The 18,893-nt window shown below is 42.7% G+C and overlaps 1 protein-coding gene across 2 annotated transcripts in view; it reads right to left on the reverse strand.

The window, feature by feature from the left end:
• The window catches only part of tbx21 (T-box transcription factor 21), a 182,244-nt gene extending 164,907 nt beyond the window's left edge, over window positions 1–17,337 (reverse strand). Inside the window, exon 1 of one of the 2 annotated variants that reach the window (XM_068013508.1) lies at window positions 17,224–17,337. The gene's annotated coding sequence lies outside the window, so the exon portion shown is untranslated. Of the gene's footprint in view, window positions 1–17,204 lie in introns of both variants that reach the window. The other variant, XM_068013506.1, reaches the window with a different exon arrangement.
• Between the last annotated feature and the right edge of the window lie 1,556 nt (window positions 17,338–18,893).

Raw genomic sequence — 18,893 nt, forward strand, 5'->3', positions numbered from 1 at the left:
GCAAATTCAGATCGGGTCAATAAGATCAAAGTTGAATGCATGGCTCAAAGATTGGTGTGGAGAAAATGGGTTTCAATTCATGGGGCACTGGCATAAGTACTGAGGCCGGAGCTGTACTGTTGGGATGGGTTTCACTTGAACCGTGCTGGGACCAGTGTCCTGGTGAATTGAATGATGAGGACCGTAGAAAGGGCTTTAAAGTAAATAGACGTGGGGAGGGTTCAAGTGAGGGGAAATTTAGAAAGTTAAAGAGAAAGGACAAGGCAATAGTGCAGGGCAGTGATATGGGTAATGATAACAGAGTGTGACAGGAAGGGACAGAGTGTACACACGTAAGAGTGCACCAGTAAATAGGGTCTGAATAGGGAAAAATGGTAAAAAGACAATATTAAAGGCTTTTTATCTGAATGCACGCAGCTTTGTAACAACATAGATGAATTGATGGCACAAATATAAATAAGTGGGTATGATCTGATTGCCATTACAGAGACATCGTAGGAATGTGACCAAGGCTGAGAACGGAATATTCAGGAGTAAGTGACATTTTGGAAGAATAGGCAGAAAGGAATAGGAGGTTGGGTAGCTCTGTTAATAAAGGATGAGGTCGGTACAGTCATGAAAAATGATCTTGGCTCAGGAGATCAAAAGATAGAATCAGTTTGGGTGGAGATAAGAAATAACAAGGGAAAGAAGTCACTGGTGGGAGTGGTCTACAGGCCCCCTTCACAGTAGCTACACTGTAGAACAGAGTATAAATCAAGAAATAATGGGGGCCTGTGAGAAAGGTACTGCAATAATCGTGAGCAACTTTAATCTTCATATAGATTGGATAAATCAAATTGGCAAGGGCAGCCTTAAGGACGAGTTCATACAGTGTATTTGGGGCAGTTTCTTAGAACAATATGTTCTGGAACCAATCAAGAAAAAGGCTATTTTAGATCTGGTAATGTGTAATGAGACAGCATTAATTAATGATTTTATAGGAAAGGATTGTCTAGGGAAGGGTGATGGTAACATGATAGAATTTCATATTCAGTTTGAGGGTGAGAAACTTGGGTCTGAAATTCGAGTCTTAAACTTAAATAAAGGCAAGTACAAAGGTATGAATAAAAGCAAAATACTGCGGATGCTGGAAATCTGAAACAAAAACAAGAAATGCTGGATTCACTCAGCAGGTCTGGCAGCATCTGTGGAAAGAGAAGCAGAGTTAACGTTTCGGGTCAGTGACCCTTCTTCGGAACTGACAAATATTAGAAAAGTCACAGATTATAAACAAGTGAGGTGGGGGTTGGGCAAGAGATAACAAAGGAGAAGGTGCAGATTGGACCAGGCCACATAGCTGACCAAAAGGTCACGGAGCAAAGGCAAACAATATGTTAATGGTGTTTTGAAAGACAAAGCATTAGTACAGATTAGGTGTGAATATACTGAATATAGAACATCAGCAAGTGCAAACCTGAAGAAAAACAACCTGAAAAAAACAGTGGGTAAGCAAACTGAACAAACTAAGATGAAATGAAATAAATGCAAAAAATGTAAAAAGGAATGCAAAAAAAAGGAAGAAAAAATAACTAAAAATGACTAAAAATGAAAGTAAAGTGGGGGCTGTCATGCTCTGAAATTATTGAACTCAATGTTCAGTCCGGCAGGCTGTAGTGTGCCTAATCGGTAGATGAGATGCTGTTCCTCGAGCTTGCGTTGATGTTCACTGGAACACTGCAGCAATCCCAGGACAGAGATGTGAGCATGAGAGCAGGGGGGAGTGTTGAAATGGCAAGCAACCGGAAGCTCAGGGTCCTGCTTGCGGACTGAGCGGAGATGTTCCGCAAAGCGGTCACCCAGTCTGTGCTTGGTCTCCAAGGTATGAAGACAGAGTTGGCTCAACGTGAACCGGGGAAATAGATTAAATGGTAACACAGTAGATAAGCAGAGGCAGACATTTAAGGAAGTATTTCATAATTCTCAACAAAGACATATTCCATTGAGAAAGACTCTACAAGGAGGATGAAACATCCGTGGCTAACTAAGGAAGTTAAGGATAGTATCAAATTGAAAGAAAAGGCATATAATGTTGCCAAGATTAGTGGTAGGCCAGAAGATTGGGAAAATTTCAGAAACCAGCAAAGGGTGATCAAAAAAATAAATAAAAGGGACAAAATAAATTACGAGAGAAAACTAACAAGCAGTACAAAAACATAGAGTAAGAGCTTCTGCAAGTATATGAAAAGGAAGAGTAGCTAAAGTAAATGTTGGTCCTTTAGAGGATGAGACTGGGGAATTAATAATGAGAACAAGGAAATGGCAGAGAATTTGAACAAATATTTTGTATCTGTCTTCACAGTAGGAAACACCAAAAGCATCTCAATAATAATAAAAAATCAGGGGGAAAAAGGGACAGGGGATCTTAAAACAATCATCAACGCTAGAGAAAAAGTACTTGGAAACCTAATGGGACTAAAGGCTGTCACGTCCCCTAAACCTAATGCCCTGTATCCTAGGGTCTTAAAAGAAGTGACTGCGGAGATAATGGATGCATTGGTCGTAATCTTCCAAAATTCCCTAGATTCTGGAAAGGTCCCAACGGATTGGAAAACCTTGATTGTAACATCCCTATTCAAGAAAGGACCGAGGCAGCAGACAGGAAACTATAGGCCAGATAGCCTAACATCTATCATTGAGAACATGCTGGAATCCATTACTAAGGTAGCAGGACATTTAGAAAAACATAATACAATAAAACAGAGTCAACATGGTTTTATGAAAGGGAAATGTTTTTGACAAATTTATTTGAGTCCTTTGTAACAAGCAGGGTGGATAAAGGGGAACAAGTAGATGTAGTGTTTTTTGGCTTTCCAAAAGGCATTCGATAAAGTGCCATATAAAAGGTTACTGCACAAGGTGCTGCACAATACTGCTCATGGTGATGGGGGTAACATATTAGCATGGATAGAGGATTGGCTAATTAACATAAAACAGAGGGTCAGTATAAATGGGCCATTTTCATGTAGGCAAGCTGTAACTAATGGGGTGCCACAGGGATCAGTGCTGTTTACACAACTATTTACAAACTATATTAATGATTTAGGTGAAGGGACCAAGTGTATTGTAGCCAAATTTGCTGACGATACAAAAGTATGCGGGAAAGCAAGTTGTGAGGAGGACACAAAGGGCTAAACTTTTCCGGCTCGCTGTCGGTCTCGGTGACGAGCTTCAAAAGCAGCTGGGTGCACGAGCAAGGCGTGCTCCGTGGAGCTGCCACAATATTTAGCTATTTAGCGCCGCAGCTCATTTACATGGAAGGGGCGGAATGCCCACCTTCGATGATGTAGAGGAGGTGGGCTCTCCATCCCCAGCAATGGCGTCCGGTGCCACCACGCGGGTGCCGGCGCCATTTTTAAAGGGGTTCAAGCCCTTCAGGTCCATTTAAATTTGTAAAGGTACAGGTGTTTAAAAAATAAATGTAAAACTTTATTAGCAGTTTTAATCTCTTCTCTCACACACCACCCCCCGCCCGGCCCCCGTCCAATGACTACTCGATTTATTAATTGCCCTCTCCCCCCAAGTAAGTCAACTCTCGATCCCAACCTCCCGCTGCTGACCTTTCTTCACTTTAAAACCTTCAACCCTTCCCACCATCCCCTCAACCAATAGCAAGAGATTTCCTTGCTCCCCTCCGCTCCTGCCCTGAAAACCTCACTCCTCCCCCCTCCCCACCAGTGTTCCTCCTGGATGGAGATCTGAAGGCATGGGAGTTCCGGCAACTGGCCGGAATATCAGAGCAGGACGGCCGTTGTACCACGTATGTATATATTCGTGTAATTTAAAATAAATTAAAATATTTTAATTGGGTTCCCATCGCCAAGTGACGGGGGCCGCCGTGAGGCCTCGCCGCCTCTGGTAATATGGGGTGGGGCCTTCATGGTGCAAGGCCCATGGCAGGCCTCTCCCGGAAGAATTTTCTGAACCCCCCCCCCACCCCCCCCACCCGGCAACAACCCCTGATGTCGGGGGTGCTGGTAAAATCCAGCCCAAAGAGTCTAAAAAGGGATATAGATAGGTTAAGTGAGTGGGCAAAAACTTGGCATAGGATATACACATTGAGAGGAAGAATAGAAAGTAAAATATTATAAAAAAAGGAGAGAGAGTACAGAGTGCTGCAGTACAGAAGGATCTGGGTGTCGTACATACAAAAGGTTAGCATGCAGGTACAGAAAGTGATAAGGAAGGCAAATGGAATGTTGGCCTTTACTGCAAAGGGAATGGAGTATAAAAGTAGGCAGTCTTGCTGCAACTGTACAGGCATTGGTGAAACACATTTAGAGTATTGCATACAGTTTTGGTCTCCTTATTTAAGGAGGGATATATTTGCATTGGAGGCAGTTCAGAGAAGGTTCACTAGGCTGATTCCTGGGATGAAAGGGACGGCTTATGAGGAAACATTGAGCAGGTTGGGCCTATAGTCATTGGAGTTTAGAAGAATGAGAGGTGATCTTATTGAAACATATAAGATTCTGAGGGGGCCTGACAAGGTAGATGCTAAGACGATGTTTTCCCTCGAGGGGCAGCAGTTTCAGAATGAGGGGTCACCCATTTAAGACAGAGATGAGGAAGAATTTCTTCTCTCAGAGGGTTGTTAAACTTTGGAATTTTCTATCCCAAAGAGCAGTTTAGGCAGGGTCATTGAATATATTCAAAGCTGAGGTAGACAGATTCTTGGATCTATAGAGGAGCCAAGGATTATGGGGAACATGCAGGATTAGATTAGATTAGATTAGCTTAGAGATACAGCACTGAAACAGGCCCTTCGGCCCACCGAGTCTGTGCCGAACATCAACCACCCATTTATACTAATCCTACACTAATCCCATATTCCTACCAAACATCCCCACCTGTCCCTATATTTCCCTACCACCTACCTATACTAGTGACAATTTATAATGGCCAATTTACCTACCAACCTGCAAGTCTTTTGGCTTGGGATAGTGGAGTTGAGGCCAAGATCAGACCAGCCATGATCTTATTGAATGGCGGAGCAGGCTTGAGGGGTTAAATTGACGACTCCTTCTATTTCTTATATTTTTATGTTTTTATGAAGAAGAAATTTGGCAAATAAGCCCAGGTGTAGTATGAACAAGATAGGTGGCAGGAACTGAGCAGTGCATAGAAAAAAAAAACCCACTAATCAAGATGGGCCTGCTTAACTCATGCAGTCCTTCAGACTTGGGGAGTTATTGGCTCAGAATGACTTGGTGGTTTATTTTCTTGGTAAACCACCGATCCCCTGATCAGCACATTCAGACTTTCTTGCATTTTCTTCATTAAAGAAGCAACAATGCTCCTGCAAGTTTCAAATAAAATAACTCTACATAAAGAGTCAGGAAAGAGTTACCGCAGCATTGAACCTTTTGATCATTCAGTACCCTTGCAGCTTGCAAAATATGCTTTGAGGTTTTGATGTCATGGCCCTGTGGCTACAGTTCTATTCCCTTTATTTATTTGGGGGTTGGCAGAAACGTGAAAGTTGGGCTTCAGTCTTAGCTTGGTTCATTAGTAGTATTTTTGCCTGTGAGCCAGAAAGGTTGGGGTTCCAGCCCCACTCCAGAGATTTCAGCACATAGTGTGCACTGACACTTCAGTGCAGTACTGTGGAAGTGCTGCACTGTTGGAGGTGCCATCTTTCAGATAGTTGCCTACTTGCTTAGACTGTGTTGACCAAAACACTCGGTACGTTCCCTGATTTTCTAATATGCAATCTTTAATGGCTACCCGATCAGGGAGAAGGAGACTTGGCTTTTCATTTCATCCACAGGAAGGCCTCTCCAACAATGGCTGTTTGGGCCATTCAGGCAGATCCTACTCTATAGAGCAGCAAAGCCTTCCAAAACTTCTGATGAAACACTGTTTCACTGTTTCTTCCACAGATGCTGCCAGACCTGCCGAGTATTTCCAGCACTTTCTGTTTTTATTTTAGATTTCCAGGAACCGCAGTATTTTGTTTGTTATTTAGTGTTTAATTCACTGCCACTTGTCTTCCAGGAATGCCTACCGTGAAGAAGTTCTGCTCTTCTCTCTGACTGGATTTCCATTTGTCTCTTTTAACTTGTTCACTTTCATTGCTCTCCATTTCCCTCCTGGTGTTTGATCAGGCGTTTACCAAAACTCATTTTCACAGCCACACCTCCTTCCTCAGAGACTGTCTCTGGCTCCGACTTATTCCTCATGACTTCAACTGAAGTTCTTTTCTTCATGTCTCAAATCCACCCAGGATTACAGGTATCTCCGAGACATACAACGTTCCTCAGACTGCTCATCTCGTCACATCCTGAGATCCACACTTAGTGCTATGTGCCGACACATGTGCACACTCAACCTCTCTCTCCAGCAGCACCGACTCACCCTCGCTGAAAGCTGTCCTGCTCCGCTGTTTCATTTCGTCCTTCCTCTTATTCATCGCATTAAAAAAGTTCTGATGAAAGGTCACAGACCTGAAGCGTTAACTCTGTTTCTCTCTCCACAGATGCTGCCTGACTTGCTCAGTATTTCGAGCACTTAATGTTTTTTTCTTCCAAAATAACCATTGTTTACTGCATATTGCATAATTTTGAAATACAAACACAAGTAAGGTGTGAAGCAGGACGAACAGGAAGCTTGTAGTTCTGCTGCATTGACACAGGAGCAAGCAGAAGTGCAGTCAAGAAGATCTGATTGGATATCACTCATTGATAACTGATTCCCAGATTTGGCTGCTGCACAAATACTGCAGATGAACGAACCACTCTAAAAACAGCTGCTGAACATTTGCCTTTCCTATAACTTAACTGGCTGTCTTTTACCATCTTATTCTCTCTTGGGGCCTCAACATGTCCCATTCTAATAGAAATGGCCTGTACTGAGGAGAAGTAAAATGCTCAAAATGTCTGGGTTTCAATTACCTGAAACTATGCCTCCCATTCTGGACACTATAAGCTCTGTTTCTTCCTGTGGCCTGGTCTACTGCTCTGCCTGAGTGCTCCCTGAGTGGAAGGGGCAAGCACAGTGACAAGCTGGTGTTGGTCAGTGCAGGGCTTCGACGCTTGTAGATACAGCATCATGAAATAAGTCTGCTACAATTGGAGCCATGCCCAAGTAGACAGTGGTTACCTGGACTAATTACCCATTAATTGCTGTTACTTCAGTCCTCAGAAAGCGCTGGTGGGATGGACGTGCAGTTGCCCTGAAAGGAAACCTCCTCATCTATCACTCGTCCTGTGATGACTCAGGGTCTGGGCATCCAAGCAACATTGTTGGCAATCTGCATGAGACTAAAGTGTACAGTATTACTGAGATGAATCTCTTTTGAGACGATCCTCAATCCAACTGCGGCAGAGTCCTATAATTTCAAGCCCAAGGTCTCAATTGTCCTGGTTGCAGCATTTGCGAGGGAAACTGTTTTTTTGTTTAGTTCCTCTGCTCTTAGGACCTCCCCTGTAAATGGCCATTAGGATACCAGTCACTCCAGGGTGCACTGTAGTTGCAGAAATACTACACGCATTGCCGCAGATAGATCGAATGTGCAGTGTCACTCATATATCAACAACCTTTGGAGCGTGTTTAGTGTGACCACAAAAGAGACCATGAAGACCTTTTGGTTATTGATTAACTCCCTTGTGAAGGCATACCCAGTAGGCTAGCATCTATATGCACCATTTTGAAAGCCTGGGCAGCTTCTGGCTGTTTCTAAGGTGCTGTCTCGATTTGCTCCTCTTCACTGAGATTCATGCTTCATCTGGTGCTACCTGCTCAAGGTGGTTGTGCCAGGGTATAAATATGTGAACCAAACTGCAGTTTGGTACTCTGGTCTTGGTTGCCACCAGGCAATGCCACCTCATCTTGGAAGGAGCTCACGGGTGGAGAAAGGAAAGTTCTTTTAGAATGGGTTCAGTATGGAATGCCAGCTCAGAGAGGTACATTGTAGAATGTTATGCAAAGCATACCTGTGTGTTACTGAACGACAGACAGCATGAGAAAGACTAAAAATGAGCGTATTAAAAGGAGGAGACATCTAACATATCTCCAACTTCTCTCTGCCTGCTCTGTCACTGGCTTAATGTCAAACATGTCAAGCGGCATCTCTTCCTATTGGGATCTGGGAGATTGAACTCACTCTTTGGCCAAACATCCAAGTAACTTGGGCCACAACTTGATCTTCCACTTTCAAGAAGGCCACCCTCCTTTGCTGCACATCCAAGGTGTCCTCTGTGAATAGGCAAGATTGTTTCACATTCCAACAAATGGCTACTTGTGGTCCTATGCAAGAATGGCAACTTTTTCTGAGGCTTGTCACTGAAAATATATACCATCCTGACTGATGAGGGCATCAGAGCCTGAATCTTCTCTCACCTGACATCCGCATTCGACCATTTTCTAGCAGGGAGTCACTGGATGATAACTAACAGCAAGAACCCAGATTAATTCCACCCCTTCCCTTTCGCCTCTTGAAATCTTCCTCAATCTTTCAGACACTCCTTAAAACCTACCTCTTTGACCAAGCTTTTGGTCGCCTGTCCTAATGTCTTTTTGTACAGCCTGGTGTCAGATTTCCAAGAACTTCTGAGAACAACTCTTGCCTGAACTGCTATTTCAGTGTACTTGTGGCTCAGACCTGAAACCTTCTGGGGCTTTATGGTTTATTCTTACCTTTTCGAAGTCGAGTGATTTATAAGCCACAGGGCATGAGTTATAGGGCCTCCATTCAGCTGAATGGCTCTAATGATGTAATCTGCTGTCACGGTTCATCAATATCAGTTTAAGTCAAGAATTACGTTACAGCTAAATTGCCAGCCAGTTGCGTAATTTTTAAATATGTATATATATAAAATATTTATTTTTTGGAATATGTATTTTTGGCTATTGTTACGGCAATTTGGCAGAGAGTACTGAGCCTGGTACAGAGTGGTGTGATATAGGTGAAAGGGTAATGATGGCAGTGAAAGTAACATCTTCCCCACCCCCCCTCACCCCGCCCCAGGATAAACTTAAGTCTTGAGCGTTAGCGAGTCCACAGCCCGTTTCCCGCAATGGAAACCAAAATCAGGCAAAGTGCAACGTGGGTTATCGATTCACTGAGTGAACTGAACAATCTGGTTTTACAGCCACATGCAAAAGAAATGAAGACAAGGTTTTAGTGATTTTGACCCCGATTTTAGGGTCTTTTTCTTTTTTGGTCAGGGCAGAAAGTTCAGGGAGAATCATATGGTGCATTAGGAAATGCTACAATTGGCTGCTTGAAGGAAGGTAGATAGAATTGGCTCGAGAGAAGGAAACATTTGGCTAGTCGTCTGAGGGAGGGAGGGAGGGAGACAATTGGCTAGTCGTTTGAGGGGATGTTATAATCAGTCGGAATGTGCGGAGGGATGGGTGTAGATTATCGGCCAATGTTCTAGCTCCTGATCTTTATCCTGTGAGTCCTGCTGGAACATGATCCAATTGGCAATTGAAAGTTTACAGCTGCAACTGGAAAATGGCATTAGGCTGAATTTTCCGCCATTCACTGTAAGAAAAGAAGAAATTTACCGAGATGTAATATAAATTGCATATAAATGCAAGTGTTTGTGAGAGGTCACTGATAACAGCTGGAGTTTAAATAACGTAGCAGCTATATAGTTTTTGCAGATGCACTATGTGATAACGATGATGTGTTTTGATAGTTCCAACGCGAAATGCAGTTTTGAGACAAGCTGAGAGTATGATGTACACTATACAAGAAGATCAACAGCTAATGATTTATGAGCACTTGAGCACTCTGAGATCCTATCAAACAAAACTGCAGAAGCACTATGGAACATAGTGTGATCCCGTGTTTAGTTGTTGAATTTTTGATCAGGGTTCCTAGTGGAAATTCCTCAGCTGTCATAAGAGCTGATATGAACAATTCCCTTGAGTACAGGGGACACTACAAATGAGCTCTAGTTTACCTGACTTCTCATGGGTATTGGCATTAGCATTATAGTCATTCCTGCAGAAATGACTGACCTTCATACACAGGAATTGGACACTGATAACTCTGTCTATGAAAGAAAAAAAAAGACATATTTACATAGCACCTTTCATGACCTCAGGATGTCCCAAAATGCTTTACAGCTGATGAAGTGCTTATAAAGTGTTGTTATATTGACACATAAGAAATGTGGCAGCCAATTTGCACTCAGCAAGATTGCACAAACAGCCACAAGGTAATGACCAATCTATTTTTAGTGGTGTTGGTTGAGGGATAAATATTGGCCAGGATACTGGGGAGAACTCCCTTGCTCTTCTTCAAAATAGTGCTATGTGATCTTTAAATCCTCTTGAGAGGGAAGACGGTGCCTCAGTTTAACATCTCATCCAAAAGACAGCACCGCTGACAATGCGGCACTCCTCAGGTAGCATCCATCGAGGTTGTGTGTCTGTTTTTGAGAGGGACTTGAACCCACAACCTCTGGACTTAGTGGCAAGAGTACTACCTCTGATCTGGCACCTGCACTAAAGTGTGCAATGGCTGATACTTATTAAGGCCTGACTGTGGGAAATTTTTGATGGATCGCCACATGAACCAGAATTTTCCTTGACTGATTCAAAGTGCATTAATAAGCTTCTAGTTTTGATTTTTTTTTTGAAATGTTACCTAAGCTCTAGAGAGTTTCACTTGTAAAGCTCCTTATTGCTATTGGCCATTTAGTGAGTTTGCAAATGGAATTCAGAATGCAGCCACTTTATCTAGGATATTTAATTCAGTGAAGCTGCAACTGTTAATCAAGCATTTAAAATAGAATTACACAAAATGTTCAGCTAGGTAAAGATATGTCCGTGCTCCTCTGATTGCTCAGCAATCCTACCATTGTACAAAGCATGCCGCCATGTTACTGAATGAGTAAGGCTAACAATGGTACTAATAAAAGAAGGTCGCATGCTAATTGGTGGCAACATTATGTAGCGTATGGCAAGATAGTGGTTATGTTACTGGACGAGTAATCTGCATGATTCCCACCCTGACAGTTTGTGAATTGAATTTAGTTCATTCAATAAATCTGGAATGGAAAGTTAGTCATAGTAATGGTGACCAAGGAATTATTGGATTTTGAAAAAAAAACCCCAACTGGTTCCATAAGGAAATCTGCCGTCCTTACTTAGTCTGCCCTATATGTGACTCCAGACCCAATTAATGTGATTGAATTTTAACTGCCCTGTGAAAGGCACTAAGGGAGCTCACCACCACCTTCTCGAGGGCAATTAGGGATGGGCAATAAATGCTGGCCTTTTCAGTGATACCAAAATCCTGCGAATGAATCAAAAAAAGTCTTCCCAACTCCTTTCACAGACTATGACCCAAAGATGTCTCATACCCTCTTTTCAAAGTAGCACTGCTGCCTAAGGTTCCTCTCCATTGTGTATACAGCTAACAGACCTGTACAACTTACTCCTGAAAGTGTACACAAGACACAGATGCAAGAAGTTAGATGAACAACTGAATAGCTACCCTGAGCCCAGCCTACATCCCTCCTTGTGCAGTCCATTACTAAGGAACATGAATGTAGTTTTAGTAGGCAGTGTTGTTTCTGAGCACAGACAGGAACATAGGAACAGGACTAGGCCATTCAACCCCTCAAGTCTGTACTGCCATTCAGTCAGATGATGACTGACATGAACCTCAGCTCCGTTTACCCACCTTTGATTCATATCTCTTGATACCCTTACCTAACAAAAATCTAACAATCTCAGTATTGAAATTTTTAATTGACCCAGCATCTACAGCCTTTTGAGGGAGAGAATTCCAGATTTCCACTACCATTTGTCTGAAAAGAGCCTCCTATCTTCACACCTAGCTCTAATTGTAAGATTGTGTCGCCGTCTTCTGGAATTCCCCACCCAGAGGAAGCATTGCGTCCAAATAGCGAGCTTGTGAAGAAGTCTTTTTTCTTGGAAGGGTGGAAGTCACAATAAAAGGTACGTTTGTTGTGGTTCCGAAACCGTTACAATGATTCTGCACCTGACAATTAAGAGGCTGTCAGCTTTGTAAAGAGCCAGGGACAGTGCTGAAGGAGGCAGCATGCTTCCTGCTGTCGAAAACTTTTCTGTCAAACATCTTTAGAAATTAGATCTACACGGCAGCATCTTTTTATTCTCGCAGTCCTTTTACATTTACCCCTTTATCCACTAGGATTATTTTTAAAGGACTGAACGTTCTGTGAGTTCGCAAACATATTTATACAAAATGGAGACATTGATGTAAAGGGGATTATGTTAATTAGTGTTGTGTAGTTTTTGGCTTTAGTCCCAATGCCTCAGATTCGAAATTCTCATGTTTGAGACTGCCTACTTCCACCTCCGTAATATCGCCAGTCTCCACCCCTACTTCAGCCCATCTGCTCCTGAAACCCTCATCCATATGTTTGTTACCTCCAGACTTGACTGTTCCAATTCTTTCCTGGCCAGCCTCCCATGTACCACTCTCCATAAGATACCTCATTCAATAAGCTGCTGCCTGTGTCCTAACTTGTACCAAATCCTGTTCACTAATCACCCTTGTGCTCACTGACTTATATTGGTTCCGAAGAAGGGTCACTGACCCAAAATGTTAACTCTGCTTCTCTTTCTGCTGCCAGACCTGCTGAGTGGTTCCAGCATTTCTTGTTTTTATTTCAGACTTATATTGGTTCCTAGTTTGGCAATGCCTGGAATTTAAAATTGTCTTCCTGTGTTCAGTTCCTTACATGGCATCACATCTTCCTACCTCTGTAACCTCCTCCAGCCTTATAATCCTCCGAGATCTCTGTGCTCCTCCCATTCTGGCCTCTTGTGCATCCCCTATTTCCATGACTCCACCATCAGCTGCCTCGGCACTGAATTCTAGAATTCCCTCCCTGAACTTCTCCACCTCTGTACCTCCTTTCTCTTCTTTTAAGACATTCCTTAAAACCTACTTCTTTGGCCAAGCATTTGGTCACCTGTCCTAATATCGCCTGATATGTGACTCAGTGTCAAATTTTGTATGGTTTGTTATGACATATCAGTTTACTCAACACTTTAACCATTAAGCTGCTCACTGCAACATATGCTGTGCTTCCAAGTTAGGTTTCCTGTCTATTCATCAAGATAGGGGTTAACCCTTGCACTCAGCAACTAATCTGTTGCATTAATCACCACATAGAGTTCCTGTTATTTTTCAGCCAAAATTGGCTTAACCTTTGAAGTGCTTGTTACAGTATTGTTGTATGTCCCGAAAACACAGTATAAGCTAAAATGAGATTTCTAATGTTTACTTTGTGAGGTTTATACGGATTGATATTCAGCTTGGATGGCACTGCATTAGAGTGAGACCAAAATGGGAACCTGTTTTACATGGTAAGTGACAAATAACATTCATGCCACATAAATGCCAGGCAATGACCATCTCCAACAAGAGTGAGTATCTTTGGCATTCACTGGCATTGCCATTGCCAAATTCCCCACCACCAACATCCTTGGGATCATCATTGACCAGAAACATAACTGGACCAGCCACATTAATACTTTGGCTGCAAGAGCAGGTCAGAGTCTGGATATCTTGCACTGAGTGACTCACCTGCTGACGCACCAATGCCCCCCCCTAGCCCCCCCATCAAAGCTGTTCCATCATCTGCAAGGCACAAGTCAAAAGTGTGATAGAATACTGCACATCCAATGGCATACCATTCACCACCTTAAACATTCACTCCATCCACCACCAGTGCAGTGTGGCTGCAGTGTGTACCATTTACAAGATGCACTGCAGTAACTCACCAAGGCTTCTTCGAATGCAACCCCCCCAAACCCATGACCTCTACCATCTAAAAGGGCAATAGCAGCAGGTGCATGGGCACACCAGCACCTACAAGTTCCCCTTCAAGTCACACATCACCATAACTGGAAATTTGTCACTGTTTCTTCTCTGTTGTTGAGTCAAAATCCTGGAACTCCCTCCCTAACAGCACTGTGGGAGTACCTACACCATGTGGACTGCTGTAGTTCAGGAAGGCAGCTCACCACCAACTTCTCAGGGGTAATTAGGAATGGGCAACAAATGCTGTCCTCGCCAGCTAAACCCACATCCCAAAAACGGATGAGAAAGAAGCAGGCAAGTAATTTAGTTGGACGAGCAGATTTTGAAAAGCCTTCACAGTTTGGTTCCAGTCGTGAAGCCATGTTTTACAATAAACTGTAACCAAAATACCATATTAATCTTGAAGCTAAAAGCCATATAATCTAAAATTGAAAATTAAGGTTTATTTCTTGCTATCTTTCTTTAAAAGATTTTATTCAAAGATTAATATGCAAATATAATATAATTATCAATTAAGATTTTTGGGAAGTATTACTGTATATGAAGAATGTTACAGAAATGCAAATTATTCTGTACTTGAGAGAAAAAGCAGACCGTATCAAGAGCACTTAAAAAAAACACATTATCTGATCGGTGTCACACTGCTATGTATGGGATCTTGCTGTACACAAACTGCCTGCTGGATTTCCGATGTTACAACAGTGACTACCCTTCAAAAGTACTTCATTGGTTGTAAAGGGCTTTGGAACATCCTTAAATCATGAATGGTGCTATATAAATGCAATTCATTCTTTATATCTCCAATAGGGAGAATGCCACAATTTACAAATATTCTCTGATTATTATCTCTCTGATCGAGGACTGTCTTGTATTCTAGTGCCTATTCAACCTTTCTCCCAGTCCTGATAATTTTTATATTTGCTTCCTGGGTGCGGCATTACCATTTCTTCTGCCAGATAAGCAGCAGGGAAAACGATGTAAATAGAACTCATATTTACAACACTGATCATATTCTTCTTAGAAAGGAAAATAATAATTTCTCTCTTTTTTAATAAATGACACAGGTATGTGATTCTTAGAGTCATAGAGTTATACAGCACAGAGACAGGCCCTTTGGCCTATCGTGTCTGTGCCGGCCATCAAGCACCTATCTATTCGAATCCCATTTTCCAGCACTTGGCCCGTAGCCTTGTATGCTATGGCATTTCAAGTGCTCATCTAAATACTTCTTAAATGTTGTGATGGTTCCTGCCTCCACCACCTCTTCAGACAGTGTGTTCCAGATTCCAGCCACCCTCTGGGTGAAAAATTCTTCCTCAAATCCCCTCTAAACCTCCTGCCCCTTCCCTTAAATCTATGCCTCCGGTTATTGATCCCTCCACTAAGGGAACAAGTTTCTTCCTATCTATCCTATCCTATCTTATTGTGCAAACAGCTTTCATTTGTAGCTAATCTTCATTTTTAATTTTCCTTTTGACTTTGGAGGCCAGAAGGCAGTAATACATAGTTTAATTTTTATTGAGGCAGCTCTCAGTTGTGAATCGCTGATCGGGGAGGAAGTCAAAGTAAACTGGCTCTGTGCTAATCGCTCCTTTCACTGCTGGGTTGATCGGTTGAAGATTTCCCCTTTGTTAAGATCATTAACTTCAGGTTGTGTTAACGTTGCTAACAGTAAGCTGGAGGTCCTATTATGCAGCTTGTTCTCCGCAGGTATCACTCTGAAGTATAACTGGCATGGAGACATAGTGATGAATTAACTGGCCAATCAACTCATTTGCTGTTTGGGATATCTTTCTGTATGTGGATTTGTTTAACAGCAGTGACCGAAGTTTTAAAAATAATTAATTGGATGCAAAGTCCTTTGGGATTTCTTGAAGATGTGGTAAGACTCAATATCAATTGCTTCTTTTCAAGTTTAGCCGTGTGCTGCACAATGGACCTTGACTCTTTGCTTTGGTTTTCCAATGATAGCCAGTCATGACATTTCTTATTATATCTAATGTAGTATGGTAGTGTGGTTTCAAACAGATCGTTCACAGGCAGTACATACATCATACAGCATTGATCATCTGTCCAATTGTAATCTACGACTTTTGTGAACACGCTAAAATGAACCTTGTGGCAGATGCAGCTGTGTTAGCTCCTCATGTCCCCTTCATTATTCCATATTTCCATCACAGCTCCAACATGCTGTGGGGCCTGTAGGGCAGCCTACTATTTTAACACTATTAAAAATGATAAGATTAATTCTGTCAATCATCTTGACTTCTTGAAGGCAATTCTTTATGCTGTGTCTGATTAACTGAACTTTCCCCAGCTCAGTGTATGATGCCACAATCTGCTTTTAGCTATAACACCCATCAGCAAAAATGCCCTTACATAGCTCATAAATCCATCCGAGGCCCAGAGGGTTCTCTCTTTATCATTGTTAATCTGTCAGTTGTTTTTATATATGAAATATAATGGCTAGGGTCAGGGGATGAAACTTGTCAAAAATTGGATCAATCAGGGTTGTTGTTTGACTGTGGGCATGTGACTAGAAACATTAAAGTCCTTCGGGCATGAACAGACTATGGATATCTCACTCATCTCAAAATATGCCAACTTGCATGGGGTTTCTGTACAGTGGAATCCTACCATATACAACAGGTCAGAACCATAACGACAATAGGCCAATATTGCTGTCCTAACTAATTTTAATAATGAAGTAGAGATAAATGCTGGTAGTGTCAGTAGAAAGCATTAATAAACTATTCGCCTGTGTTTAACCTAGTCCTAGATTAATGAAGATTGGCAAAAAATGAGTAAAATGTCAGGTTTTTGTTTGTTACGGCTTTCGTATAGATCCCGCAACTGCACAGTCAAATCAAACAGTGTGTATTCAATCTAAGATCTGAGGGGTTATGATAGGGTAGATAGAGAGAAATTGTTTCCACTTGCAAGAGGGTTGGTAACCAGAGGACACAGATTTAAGGTAACTAGCAAAAGAACGCTGGGGGGAGATGCAAGGAATTTATTTCACTCAGTGATCTGGAATGTACAGCCTGAAAACATTGTGAAAGCAGATTCGATTGTAAATTTCAAAAGGGAATTGGAAATATATTTGAAAAGGAAATGTTTGCAGGGCTATGGGGTAAGAATAGAGGGTGGGACGAAATGGATTGCTCTTTCAAAGAGTTGGCCCAGGCACGACGGCCCAAATGGTTCTGCTGTAAGCTTCTATGATGAATATGTAACACATCAGCATTTTACAGTCACAAGCCAGTTAAACGCACAGGAGTATTTCCATCCCTTCTCTAATTCATAACTTTAAGGACAAAGGGTCACAATTTGGAAACCACTCTTCAAAGGTTTAAAATAAAATCTGTTCAGTAATGACTGACCATACCAGTAGTAGCTTCGCCCACCTTTCCTGTAGTTGCCTTGCTCTCCGCTGATATAAACTGTGTATCGGTAACACTCAAAAATAAAACCTTAAAAAAATATAGCGCTGTATTTCACGAGAAGTCCTAATCAGGCGACTTTCAATGCTTCGAATGAAGACACCTGGACCTCGGTGTGATATATTTGTTTTAGAGGCATGCTACCTTCATTGCAGAGACAGTGGTTAACATAATCAGTTCACACCCACTGCCCTTGTAAGTTCAAATCTTGTTAAAACTAGAGGTGCTAAAATATTTAAAGCGTACTAAATGATGGGCACGAGAAAAGCACTGTTCAGAGTTCAAAGCAGCAAAAAATTAGAGCTTTGCTCATGCAAATGTGTCATGCTGAAACCTGAAGGTAGCTATAACCTGGCAAATGGGAGAACTCAAACTAAAAGGACTCAGACTGAACCAATCTCACTGACAAAAAAAATCCCATTATCAAATTACTCTTTTAAAGTGTAACTTTAGTTCTTTCTGGCCCTCTGCAATGTCCATTTGTTTGACTGGTTGAGATGATTGCTATGCCACCGTTATTAAAGCACGCAATAGGGGCATTGTGATTGATGGCACTGTGAACCAACTTGTCTCGCAGTGATGCCACCCAGAACTTGATGCATGTCTCTACTGGGCTCTTGCCCCTCCCCCAAAAAAGGGGGGTATAATTATACCCTAACTTCCCACACGGAAGAGTGTCTGCAGAGACTTATCAACAGGATTGTGGCTGCCTGCAACGAATTTGGCCTAAACGTCAGTTTCAAGGAAACGAACATCATGGGGCAGGACATCAGAAATGCTTCATTCATCAATATCGGCGACCACGCTCTGGAAGTGGTTTAAGAGTTCACTTACCTGGGCTCAACCATTACCAGCAACCTATCTCTCGATGCAGAAATCAACAAGCGCATGGGAAAGGCGTCCGCTGCTACGCCCAGACTGGCCAAGAGAGTGTGGGAAAATGGCGCACTGACACGGAACACAAAAGTCCGAGTGTTTCAAGACTGTGTCCTCAATACCTTGCTCTACGGCAGCGAGGCCTGGACAACGTTGTCAGCCAAGAGTGACGTCTCAACACATTCCATCTTCCCTGTCTCCGGAGAATCCTTGACATCAGGTGGCAGGACCGTATCTCCAACGCAGAAGTCCTCGAGGCAGCCAACATCCCCAGCATGTATGCCCTACTGAGCCAGCGGCGCTTGAGATGACTTGGCAATGTGAGCCGCATGGAAGATGGCAGGATCCCCAAGGATGTATTGTACAGCGAGCTCGTCACTGGTATCAGACCCACCGGCCGTCCATGTCTCCATTTTAAAGACGTTTGCAAACACGACATGAAGTCCTGTGACATTGACCACAAGTCATGGGAGCCAGTTGCCAGTGATCGCCAGAGCTGGCGGACAGCCATAAAGGCAGTAATAAAAACAAGAAATGCTGGAAATACTCAAGAGGTCTGGCAGCATCTGTGGAGACAGAAGCAGCATTCCGAAGGGATCGTTCCCTCCGCAACACCCTGGTCCACTCCTCCATTACCCCCACCACCTCGTCCCCGTCCCATGGCACTTTCCCCTGCAATCGCAGGAGGTGTAATACCTGCCCATTTACCTCCTCTCTCCTCACTATCCCAGGCCCCAAACACTCCTTTCAGGTGAAGC

The sequence above is a fragment of the Heterodontus francisci genome, chromosome 33 (assembly GCF_036365525.1).
Source record: "Heterodontus francisci isolate sHetFra1 chromosome 33, sHetFra1.hap1, whole genome shotgun sequence".
Classification (NCBI taxonomy): domain Eukaryota; kingdom Metazoa; phylum Chordata; class Chondrichthyes; order Heterodontiformes; family Heterodontidae; genus Heterodontus; species Heterodontus francisci.